Source organism: Merops nubicus, unplaced genomic scaffold (genome assembly GCF_000691845.1).
Source record: "Merops nubicus isolate BGI_N331 unplaced genomic scaffold, ASM69184v1 scaffold11728, whole genome shotgun sequence".
Taxonomy (NCBI): Eukaryota; Metazoa; Chordata; class Aves; order Coraciiformes; family Meropidae; genus Merops; species Merops nubicus.
In genome coordinates, this window is record NW_008627771.1 from 15,201 (window position 1) to 27,491 (window position 12,291).

At 40.2% G+C, this 12,291-nt stretch overlaps 1 pseudogene across 1 annotated transcript; it reads right to left on the reverse strand.

The window, feature by feature from the left end:
• Positions 1-315: 315 nt before the first annotated feature.
• LOC103778833 lies at positions 316-9,808 on the reverse strand (annotated as a pseudogene). Its single transcript, XR_608192.1, has 5 exons — positions 9,694-9,808; positions 8,708-8,879; positions 7,120-7,352; positions 4,175-4,328; positions 316-2,621 (listed from the first exon to the last, which is right to left on the reverse strand). The product of XR_608192.1 is annotated as a transcription factor 12-like (transcript).
• Between the last annotated feature and the right edge of the window lie 2,483 nt (positions 9,809-12,291).

The following is a 12,291-nucleotide window of genomic DNA, read 5'->3' on the forward strand; positions in this document are numbered from 1 at the left end:
CTGCCCGTGCAATTCCCTTCCTGCGCAGCAGCTCACACAGGTGAGGTGCTGCTCCTCCCCACAGAGACCTGAGGTTAGGTGCTGCTCCTCCCCACAAGAGACCTCAGGTTAGGTGCTGCTCCTCCCCAGAGACCATGCTGGAACTTCTGTTTGCTTCGCAGGGAACAGCAACAGCACTTACCACGCCTGCAACTCACACTGCGTACCTTGAGAATTAACGTTAGGGTTTACTCAGATAAAGGCAGCAGCTGTTTTGGCTGGTGTTTTTCAAGCACCACTACCTACGAGGAGAGAGAAATTAAAAAAACTCACTGATTTACGATGTTAAAAAAAAAAGATGGCACATTTATTGCTACATAAATGTTATATACATAGTGTTTTCTGTTACATTGACAGAAATTTTTTTGAACTTCTTGCTGCTGGTTGGAAAGGTTTATCAGCAATACCTTGAAATTTGACACAGGGTACAAATCTGCAATAAACCAACAATGGAAACTGGAGAACAAGATGAGAAGCAATTCATCTCGGACAATTAGCTCTTACAATACTCCATAGGTACTACACGGTATGCTAGAACCCTACTATGGTCTTACAATGCTATTGTAAATTTCTGATATTAATGAACAGGTTATGGTAAATAACCCTACATTTTTACTACCTAATATAGTAAAATAAAGTAAGAAACTTTTTACTGAAAACTTTTTCAATTTCAAAAATCTAGAAAGAGTAATATTTAGAATTCAAGAAATTTTCTTACAAGATTATTGTATAAAAGACTAGCTACAGTGAAAAATAAGCCAAATGTTTTTTTCTTTCTATTTTATGAAGGAAAGCTTCTGGGCATACTGCAAAGCCTAATATAGCCAAAAAGACAACAAGCTTAGAAGGAAAAAGGCCAGGCAGTGGCACGTGATCACTTTCACACGTCATAAGCAACAAATCTGTTTAGCTGATAAACACTGAAATGAAGAACAAGGCCACAGATATAATCAGGTGTTATTTGATGATATATGCAAATTAAAGTAATAGAAATGAGTCCACTAATTCCACAAACTGTTTCGTTAGGAACCATCCAAAACAAGAGCTTAAATTCATTATTTTAACAATCCACCTTTTGTTCTTTCGAATTAAATGACTTCACAAAAATTATCAGTTTGTTCCTGTTTCATGTGCGAACCAATTGCCAGTGGTGAAAGATGCACTATTATAAACAATAGCTCAGAGAACCTTGGCTTAGGAAATTTCCTCCCATGGTCATTGCAGTGGAAGACAGTTTCCATGGAAGTTCAAAGGGATTTTAATCAAGTCAACACACCTGTGATGAAGGAATACTTATGGACACTGTTCCGGTGGAGAAACATTTAAAGGTTTAATGCTGATGTGGCTTGGGAGGGGGTCATTCGCTTGCGTTTGATTCACACGAGTGTTTTTTTCCCCTCCACTGACAAGCCACACAAAAATGACAAGATAATTCATGTATACAGTAAGGAAAAACTGGTGACCATTGCTCTTATATTCCATTATGTAAGTGAGCCCACCTCACTGGTGGTTAAATCATCACACTACCTGCCATGGTGAATTCAGGATTTTACTATTCACCAAAATTACAGCCTGAAAAAAAATCTCCTTTGTAGTTTAATGCATTTTGTGCTTACGTACAGCTAACACTTTACATGTACTATATGTAGTACTTACTGCTCGGAAAACAAAGCGACTCTAACAAAGTAGATTCTCCCCACCCAATTTACACTTCACGTTACAAGCTTTACTATGAAGCCTAGAAGCCTAAAAAGGTTTTGTTTATAATTAGAGGAAAAAAAAGTTTTGAGGAAAGTCTGAGGGAAAATAAAAATCACTTTTTAAATCCAAGAAATGTTATGGTCACAGTATTGCTCCTGCCTGCAGCCTTCATGAGGCCTTGCTGGCTTGAAGCACAGCGCTCAGTATGGAAGGGGAACTATGACCATAACTCTTCAGATTACCAGAGACCAAAAATAACATAAAAAAAAGCTATACCAAGGAATAGTTTCCTATTGCATGGAAAACACTAGTCATATGGCAAAAGGAGAGGAAAGGACAACAAAAGACTTTTCCCTTCCTTTTTTAAGACACTAATAGGTATGCTGGGAATGCTACGGGTCGACGACGGTTGTCACTGCTTTGTTCTCTGAATGTGAACAGTTTTAGTAAATGCTGGCATCCAGCTGAAGTTTTATCAGCTTTTAACGTGTTAACTCTTCCCTTTATATGTAGACCTTTACAGTTCCATAACAATAAATAAAATTTGTAGTTACAATGCATTTGTCAATTCAGTTTAGGCACAAGGCAACTTCCACAATGAGTGGAGAGATCACAACAGTCTGATTGTGCAGAAGCGACACACTGCTTGCAACAGAATGATACGTTCAGAGTATTTCATGGGCTGAAATTCTATCTGAAGATCTTGTATCTTCAATCCTGATGCAGGTGTTGACCAGTAGCTTTGATCATAAGATTGCATTTGGGTTTCTTGCTTCAAGTGTTTTCTCCTGTCAGGTTTGTGTCTTCATATAATGTTAGTTGTCTGTGTCCTTGTGAAGGAAGGTCACGTTCTGTGTATCCTACCAATAAATTCTGGAATTCTATAAAGAAATTTGGGAGAAGAAAGAAGCATTAGGAAAAGAATCAGTAAGAAGCTAATAGCAACATCAGAGGACTAATTTACACTGTATCTTATGGCACTTCCAGTCAGTGAAGTATGAAAGACAACAACACTGGTGCCTTGAAACCCCTGTGATTTCCTTACTGAATACAGCATGTTGAACAGTTCAGCCTCAGGAATATTCTGTTTGGGCTCTGGATATGGGAGAAGGAATAACCTGCAAATCTCAGCCCTTTTGTTTGCGTATGACTGTTTTCTAAAGTAAGCAGGAGCCAGTCCCTAACTTCACCATTGCTGTTGAAGGCATGCATTGCCATATAGCCGATAAGCCCGTACAGCCTTTTTCGTGCCTACATCACACCTCAGTCAGCTTACACTTGATCTTTGATTTTTTTAATAGAAAACTTATGAAAATGGTTCCTTACATTAATATAGCAAGAACAGACTAGAAAGTCTCCTGTAAATCAAGAACTAGCTGACCATTTGGAAGTGGTCTATTGCTCTGGTATGAAATAAAACAAAGAAATTCAGAGCACCTTGTTTTTGTAAAAAGAAACCCCATTTTGTTTATGAAGCAAGAAGCTGCCTGTAAGGGATGGGGAAGATACTGACTTGAATAAAGCTTGGTCTAAATGCCATTCAGCTGCTTTCTAAGGAACACCAGGAATAATGAACTTCCATGGGATACGTTCTGGAACCAAATGCATGTACACAACAAAAACCCTCCCAAACCAGAAGATGAAGTCACAGATTAAAATAAGGGTATTGAACCCAATCTCTTACTCTTGTTGAAAGTGGCAACAGTTCTACTGTTCTAAAAGACATAGAATACTCAGAATCCAACCAACGGCATGTAGCAAACCCAAAAGACTAATACTCTTGTAAGGCCTCCCTATCAGCGTGTTTTAAACGAACTACTGTGTACTGAATTGCATGGGGCTTTTGGAAACACCAGTTTATCTTGCAAAGCTGAAAACACTACTTTTTAAATCTTGACTATCTTCATTAATACAGATTGTGACTTTAGATAGTTAGCAACCTCTGTAGGGCAAATCGGTTGAATCAGAATGATCTGCCTTAAGCTAGACAGCAAATTTCTTTTGAGATGAAAAGTCTCTCTAAGTGTTTGTATTAGCACTGGAAAACAATACATGGATTTTTAAACGAACTAATGTGATATTTAGACCATTTGAAGATGTGTAATTCATCTCTATTATGCTTGGCTTATCTAGCAAGCTGTAAACTACTCCTCTGAAGTCACGCCAAGAAGGCCACCTGAGCCAAGAGATGTAGCCATTGGCAACAACACGTGGAATTGAAGAGCCTTTAACGATGATTTCTTGAGGTTTTAATATAAAACTGCACAAATCTGCATGCTTCGGCTTATGCTCAAAGACATCACAGTACTTAGCAGCACAAAGAAGTTTCGTGCTAGTGGCAGCTCAGTAACTAAAGAGCAAACACATCTAGTTCTCCCAAGTTTTAGCTAATGAAAAGCAACAAGTGCCATTCCCCTCTAGACAAGAGACGTACCTGGCTGGTGTTCACATATGACCCATAGGGTTGGTAGTTTCACTCAGGCCAGGGTGGCTTCCTGGGTGTGGTGTTGGTGGCTCTGCCGATACGGCAGAAACTTTTTCTTCTTCCCTTCTCTTAAGGCAGGCTGCTTTAGGGTTTAGGTTTCGTTCTGTAACAGAAAAATTTCTCTGAACATCTCATATGCTGGGGAATGTTGATACAGTAACCACTGTAGTAGAAGACAGCTATGCAGCTTCCCTCTTCTAACTGCTTATGTTCCTGTGGCAACGTATAGGTCTCTAAAGCTGCACACAAGCGCTACTGAAAATCCTACCAGGCATCTCCTAACCTGGTATTTTAAACAAAAACCCACAAATTTTACTAGCTGCCTACATGTCCCTTCAAAACACTTGTAAAAGGTGCCTCTCATGTCACTAGAAGCTGCTACAGTGCAAAACAAGAACTGTCTGTAATTTACAATGTACTAAGCCAGAGATTCCTGCATTTCATTGGTATGCTGAAGTCATACCAATCTTATTGACATGAAGTTAGTTTTAGCAATGTAACTGCTTCTGGCATCATCTTAAATATTACCCTGGTGTTAGACCAGGGGAGGTAGAACATCCTAAGTTGGTAGTTCTCTTCACACCCTCAAGTCTGTGAGATCATCTTGTGCCCGTCTCGCTTAAATCAAAAGAATCATGACAGTCACAAAGAGCAGGATTTTTTTTTTTCCAAACTGTATTTCCACTAACATTAAAGACAGTACTTTATAAAAGCCACCTCGTGGACCAGCTATCAAGATATTTCCATCAGTATGTTTCCACTTCCCCAATTAGCTTCAACAGATGTAGATTTGGATCTAGTTTTCAAATAACAACAGCGCCTAAGTCTTTTCCTGTTCTTCAAAATGGCTTCTCATGAATCAGAATATAGAAGGTGTTAATCACAATGGCCAAAGATACGCAAACGTGGGCAATCTTTCTGTGAGTAGCTGTTGAATTTAAACAACATTCCGAGGTATTTTTCTGGCTGTCAGTGAGTTCTGTTTTGCAGGTTAAGATGACAGGTACATTTTAGGTGTAAGGAGACTGGTGAAACTCAACAGAGGGCACAAGCCCTCCTGGTGCACTGCACAGGCACGCCAGACCCTCCCCAGCCCGGTACCTGCAGTTTGCTGACCCATGTGGATTTTACAAGGGGTAGAATCTAGCCAATCTGACAGAGGCAATTTTAGACAGACTTACTACTTTTGCTTTCTCCCAAGTCGTTATCAATAGCCTCCTCCTGCATTTCCTAAGGATGAGCACTCCCCAAAGAGTCTACTGGAAAAAAAACCTGCTAACTTTTCTTAATCACAGTTTTCTTTGTTTCAGTGTGGCTTGCCTTTAAGTTTTACAGAAGATTTAATTATGTGGAAACTTTGAAAGAAAGTTAATTTACAGTGATTTAGGAAATGGAGATAAAAATGCTAGCCTACAGCTAAAGCTTAAAATCTGAAATCTTTTATTTTGAATAGCACCAATCACAAAATGAGAAGCTTCATTAGCAGTGAAGAGAGGAAATTGTTTATGCAATTACCAAATGCACTGGTGGAAGCTTCTCTGGGTGCCACAAAAAGCTCTGGGGTCACTCAGTTTCAGGAACAGGTGCACAGAAAGATGGGTGCGACCAAACGGGGAACACGGCCTCTCCACGAGAGGTACAGTGTGCTGCTGACAGCCTTCCTCAGGTGCACACAGGGTAAAGGTCCCGATGCAAACGTGGGGAAGGAAAAGCTCTCCATTGACACTGCCAGCAGAATAGGGCCAATTTAACTAAGTACATTTAGAAAAAGTTTTCTCCCAGAGACCTAAGGTTCAGAACCAACCTCTGACCAAGGCAGAAGTTATTTCATTATTTTTAACACAGACCTTTCTGTGATTACAGAATCTATGAGAGCAGGGAGATGGACTTGTAGGTTTCTGAACATTAAAAACCATGCCTGATTAATGTTATTCTGACTTCATAATATATAACCTTATCTTCTGGACTATGGCAAACCTTTTCAGACCAAAACAATGCCCTGGATCAAAGCCTCAGAGATGCTAAAACAGGGCTGTGCCATGGCATTAGTTGGTCTATATGCCTTGGAAGAGCTCTGACTGGAGACAGTGTGTTTCTTTATTAAAAACCGGGTTAGTAAGACTCTGCCTGAAAGCACATCTCATCCTTCCTACAAAGTACATGGGCTTATGTGAAGTTATTCACGTTGTCACATTCAAGAAACTTTTAACAACTGCTTTGACCTCCTGTGCAAAATGCAAGCAACAAATTAGGAAATGGAAGCAAAACCAAAAAACAAAAATAAAACACTGACGTCATTCAGTGGCATCGGTGATTCTAAGCTGTAGCACATGAAGCAAATATGATCACTGGCATCATCCACAGCTGAAATACTTTCCCAGCCTACTCATTCTTTCTTGGAAAAAATTTAAATTAATCAGAGAAAGAAAATACATGCAAAAACAACCCTGGTTCAGTCAAGGTTTCCTCCCTCCTCCCCAGTACATATCTAATGCAAAACCCTAATTAAATGCAGTTAAAGTCACTGCATTTTAATATTTCAATTATGTGTGGCTCATCTTAAAATAAATCTCTTATTTTTGGCAAAGCTTTTGTACCACCGAGCAAGTGCTTCTTACAATTTAAAGCAAGATGTGTCAATATTTTAATTCACCTTGGAAACACAGGTGAAGAGATAGCTAATTACAGAGGAAAAAAACAAAGTATAAACCCACCTTCTGCCCCCATCTTTTTTCTTTTTTAAAAGTAATTCTTTACTTTTCGTAAAGAATTTCCGCATCGTTACAGAGCAGCAACGGTGGTTCTAGTAACCTGCACATCTCACCGTGCAGATTACCAGAGACCGGCCCTGTTCCGTGAACAGAAGCACCGCGCCACGATGTGGGGCTACTGACCTCTCACTTGCTGCTCCAGGCTGAGGATGACTGCCACAGCCTGGTGAAGAATAAGCAGTTTCGTCTGTGGTTTTTCACTCTTCAGATGAAGCTGACACATTCGGCCGAGTTCTTTAAACGCCTCATTAATATCTCGCACGCGCAAACGTTCTCTAGCGTTATTTGCCATTCTCCTCTCCTTCTCTCTTTCTATTTTCTGCTCTGGGTTTAAATCCTCATCTTCATTAGTACTGCTGCAAGAAAGTATAAATAAGAGTATATTGAACCACCAGTGGTATTTCAAACAGGTGATCCTGCTGCTGGTGCAAAATTTTCAGTTGATGAAATGAAATTTCTTCTCACTTAATCTATTTGAATATTATTTGAAGTATAACTAGCTAACTATGAAAGTGTCAGGTATCAATGCCTAAGTATTCAAAGTAATTCTTGTTGTCCCTGCCTTCTCCTCAGAATAAACATTAAATGGTTTCTGCCTGAAAAATATCCCACAGAGCCTTGCCTGCAGATGGTAAACATCTCTAGGAAAAGCAGTGGCGATGCACTGCCCTTCGAAGCAGAAGGTGTTACCAAATTACCAGCTACCAAACTATCACTTCACTCCATTTCTGATGGATGTTCCAATAGCTGAGAGGTAACTCAGCCACCTCGTCAAGTGAAGAATCAATCAATTTCAACAAACAATTTTTGCTAGTTTCCAACATATCAGCTTACATAAAAAAGCATCTAAATAAATTTCAACTTAATATGCTTATTAAAAAGTTGTATTTTTCTTAAAGACTGTACTGGCCAATTTTAGAACTATTTTTTCATCTAACACCCCGGTTAAAGCGTTTACATGTAGAATTCCTGTGTCACTTCCAATGATAATCTTAAGCTGCACAGCCGCCTATTCAATACAGGACTGTCCAGTTCAGTCTAAAACTGCACAAAACCTCTGCTCTACTGAAGCAAATACACTAACGTTCCATTAGACACGTGTGACAGTATAAACTCCCCTGCCAGTGGCTGCAGAATTCTGATTGTTTTCTTGAATTTCAACGCCTGTGTCAGGCCTGTCAGGCACATCCAAAAGCACTTTACCTGGCGTCAGCTCTCCAGGTTTCTCGTCTGTGTTTTGGAAGGGGACAAAGTGTTTAAAAAGGATATTTAGCTGTCATATTTGCCCAGCCTCCAGGATTTCAGGCTGCTGCTCTCCATCACTGCTGGCTGGCGGTGAGCAGCGCAGCCCTGGTCCAGGTACAAAGTACCGTGTTTCCAGCGTCCTCCCATCCTCAGTGCTGGGCAGCGGGAGGGACTCTCTGGGCAGCGAGTCAGTGAGAGTGCTCTGAAAGTTCTACTACTTAAATGTACAGGCAGGTTGTTAGGCAAGGCACTAACATAAAAGAACACACACTTTTCAGGAAACTTCCCCAGAAAATCTTCCATCTTATATTTAAACAGATACAAATGCTGCAAACTATTTCAGCTGCCTACTAATGTATGCACTGATGTCATGCTAAAGCCTTGAAATGAATTTATCAAACTTAAGGACAACGTACAACAGAGCACTAATGAAGCACAAGTTCTCTAGGTCATGTCAGCAACCCACCTTGTTCGACCTCTAGATGAGACCTTGATATCCTTCTGGGAGGACTCATCATCTGATTTCATGTCATCCGATGAGGGAGGTTCGTGTATGTTTTCATCCTTCTCCTTATGTTCAGACTTGATTTCTGTTGGACCTATAGCCACAGACTGGCTCTGTAAGCCACCTGACAACGCTGCATGCAACCAGAGATGAGTATGAGCATCAAAGGAGTGAAAACATTTAAGACAATCTCGAGCAGATACTGTTGATGGAAGCAGAGCCAAGCAGAAGTCTGGGAAGGCAACAAGACAACTACCTTCTGGCAACAGAACAGAAATCCCACTAGCTGCTGCACCTGGGACACGTGTCGTGGGTTGTAAAGGGAACACAATTCATAAAGCAGCTTGGTCAGTAACAGCTTAATCTAAGAACAACACTGTTAAAGACTAAAGGACATTTAGCACAGTAAGGAAATTTGCACCTTGTGTCTTGGCTGCAAATTTAAGGGCAGAGCTGCACTGACATCAAGGCTTGGGCTTAGGCCAAATGTGCAGCAAACACATCCCTAACTGGTGCAAGCACACTAATGAATAAGATGACTTCTGTTTTCTATAGCTTACTTCTTTAGGCTAAAAAAGGAGGGAACTGTGAATACCTATGTGGAGCAACTGGAATCTGGCCTCTGCTCCCTCCACAGCCCTCTGGGCTGACTGGGGAGCAGCTGCAGCACTGCAAGTGGCAGTACAGCTCCTTCAGCTGGAAGAGTGTGGCTGTGACCCACTCTTCTGCTCAGGCTACACTGGGACAAATCTGACACGAGGATGTCCTCACAAATGTTGCAGGTATCTCTATGAGTGGTGGTTTACAGGACTTAAAATTTATTTTTGTTTCACAGCATTATCTATGCCCCTATCCCCTGTGTCAATGAGAGTTTACCGAGATCTAGAGCCTCAGTGGCTCTGGACTACTTCAGGTGCTGTTCAGCATTTAATATCACAGGAAGTTACCTCTGTAGCTTTCTTGTGTTTTATGATTTAGGTCTGTGCTCTGAGCAGGAACTGTACTGGGAAGAACTGCATGGTTGCTGTTGAGGCTGACGCTTTCTTCCCGATGACTCCCAACCTAAAGCAAAGCAAAGATTTCTATTAAAGAGGCAATTCAAAGAAATAATCCAAAAATAGAAGTTTAAAAGACTTAAAGCATTTGCTGGATTAGAGATCCAAGTTAAAGTTCTAGCTCAGTAACGGAAAGATTTAGTTGAAAGATGCTGTAACACTAAACCACTTGATTACACCATATTGGATTAAGCTGTGGTTCAAGCAGTGACCAACACCTCTTTGGAGTAACACAGCAACCTAGCAAAAAATTTTTTCTAGTATTTTCCCCGTGGGACACTACAGAATTTCTCCTTGATCTACACCTGTGGGGTATAAGATTTGATTAACCTTCTATAGCTTTAAACTAGTACAACTATCATCTCCAGTACTTCAAACATTTAGATCCTTGAAAGAAAGTCATGGGGAATAATGATCTTCATCCCATGTGAAAGGTGTGTATACTGCCCTACCCTCCTGTATGCAGACACATGCACACTTTTATTTATTAAACATGTAAATAACTTCTCCTTACTTCTTGTTTGCTGAAACAGGCTTAAGAAAGAACTGGATCCAATATAAAAATATTACTTTATCTACTTCAGTAATTATCTCTCATTTTCCTCCTTTCTCAGCTAAATACATTTAGTTTAGTACCATTACACGAGCTCATCACACAAAAGTAATCCAGGCATCTTAATTATTCTTATAACTCTCTCAGTATTTTCTAATCTGCTCATTCATAATACATCACAATTAAATTTTTTAAGCAGCAAGCAGTAAGATGAAGAGTCTTTTAAAAAATTCTAATTTTGCATAAACTTGGAACTAATGATACTTATGTAAGAGAGCTATGAGTGCACACACCTCACTTGAAGAGGCACAACTGTTAAAAAACTGCTGCTCAATGCAGAATACTGTTGGCAATGCAAACCTCTACAAAAAAGAATATCCTTTTGTTTGAAAAAGGAATAGGTAAAGACAGTGCTTGTATTTTTAATTAATTTGCAATGCAGGCCGTTTAAAGCTTTTGATTCCTAAAGACACAAAAGTCCTTTAAATATTTATAATATAACTAACATAATGCAATTAAACAGTTAAAAAAAACTGAACAAAGATGAGAGATTCTACTATTATTTGTATAGTTACAAAAATTGGCTACAGATGAAGCTTTTTATTGGAACAGTAGCAAACATGTCAACTAGAAGATTAAGCCTTTAATTAAATAGGTTTATTGCCTGGAGTTACACATGAGAACCACTGTTTTTCAATAAATCCTTCAATCCCAGTAAACTGCTGAGCTTTGAATCCCTCTTGAGTAATTAATGCAGCTTTTACCTTTCATGTCTTAGTATGGGTTTTACCCAGAGAGAGATAAATACCCTTATGCAAGTTTATCCTTTGTTTAATACACACTCACTTCCCTAAGCTAACGCACAAGAACAAGAAAGGAAAGGAGACAAGCCGATACCCCCCCCCTCCCCCATCCACAGCTAGTATCAGGTCACTCTGGGCTGCTACTTGTATCTATTATTTTGCAGAAAATCTCCTCTTGTATACTGTGGACTATCTGTTGCTATTTGAAGTACATTTTTTCTTCCTCTGTGTGCAATAGGCTTTGCTTGAGAGAAGTTCTACTGCAGATCCAGTCACCTCAGCTCTTGTGAGTGTCATGAATTCACTGGGAGTGAGGAGCAGAACCCAGGTCTTTCAGCCTACAGGACAAAACTCTTTACAACTGTAACGTGAAACTCAATCTCTGCACTGGACTTTGAAAAAGGAGTCTTTCCCCAGTTCCGACCTGCAGGTTGAGTGTTTTATTTTATTCTTCTGGTCATGCTTAGTCCTAACACACGAGGGTGCTTTTATTCAAGCTACACTCTTAATCATTTCAAGGCCAGGTTTATTCCAAAATCTTCTACTTAAAAAAGGCAAAAAGTTCTTAAAGCTGCATACAAACAGAGCAGCTGTCAGAACTCTGGCAACTTTCAAATCTATAGCTAATGTAGAAGTGACTGATTGGCAGCTCAGTTCTGATAAAGGCAGAAAACACATCAGGAATGGAAACTGACTCAAATCCACCTTCCAGCCCTTTGAAACAGAGTTACAAATTCAAAACATACAATTTAGATTACCAGGCTTTATACAGAAATCTGAAGAGCTGAAGTGTTACAAAACTGACCGCAATGTGAATTTTTATCTCTGATCTGTGATGTGCTAGAAAATCCGAACAGGCAGACGGGTTTGCTGACAGTCACTGTATTTCATACCAAGGGCAAGAGCTCTGTTTCCTACAGGCACAATTTATCAGTGACTGCTGAAGGTACCAACTGGACAGTCCAGTTTGCTTTTCTCTCCCTGGACACCCCCTGAACAGAACAAGAGGCCCTCCCCATCTGCATTTCAATGGAGCGCGGCCGCGGGCTCCCTTCAGGTCTGCTGAAAGGCGTTTTACACTCTCAGCTCCGGCTCTCCCGGAGCCCACAGGCTGCCGACGCGGTTTATCGCCGC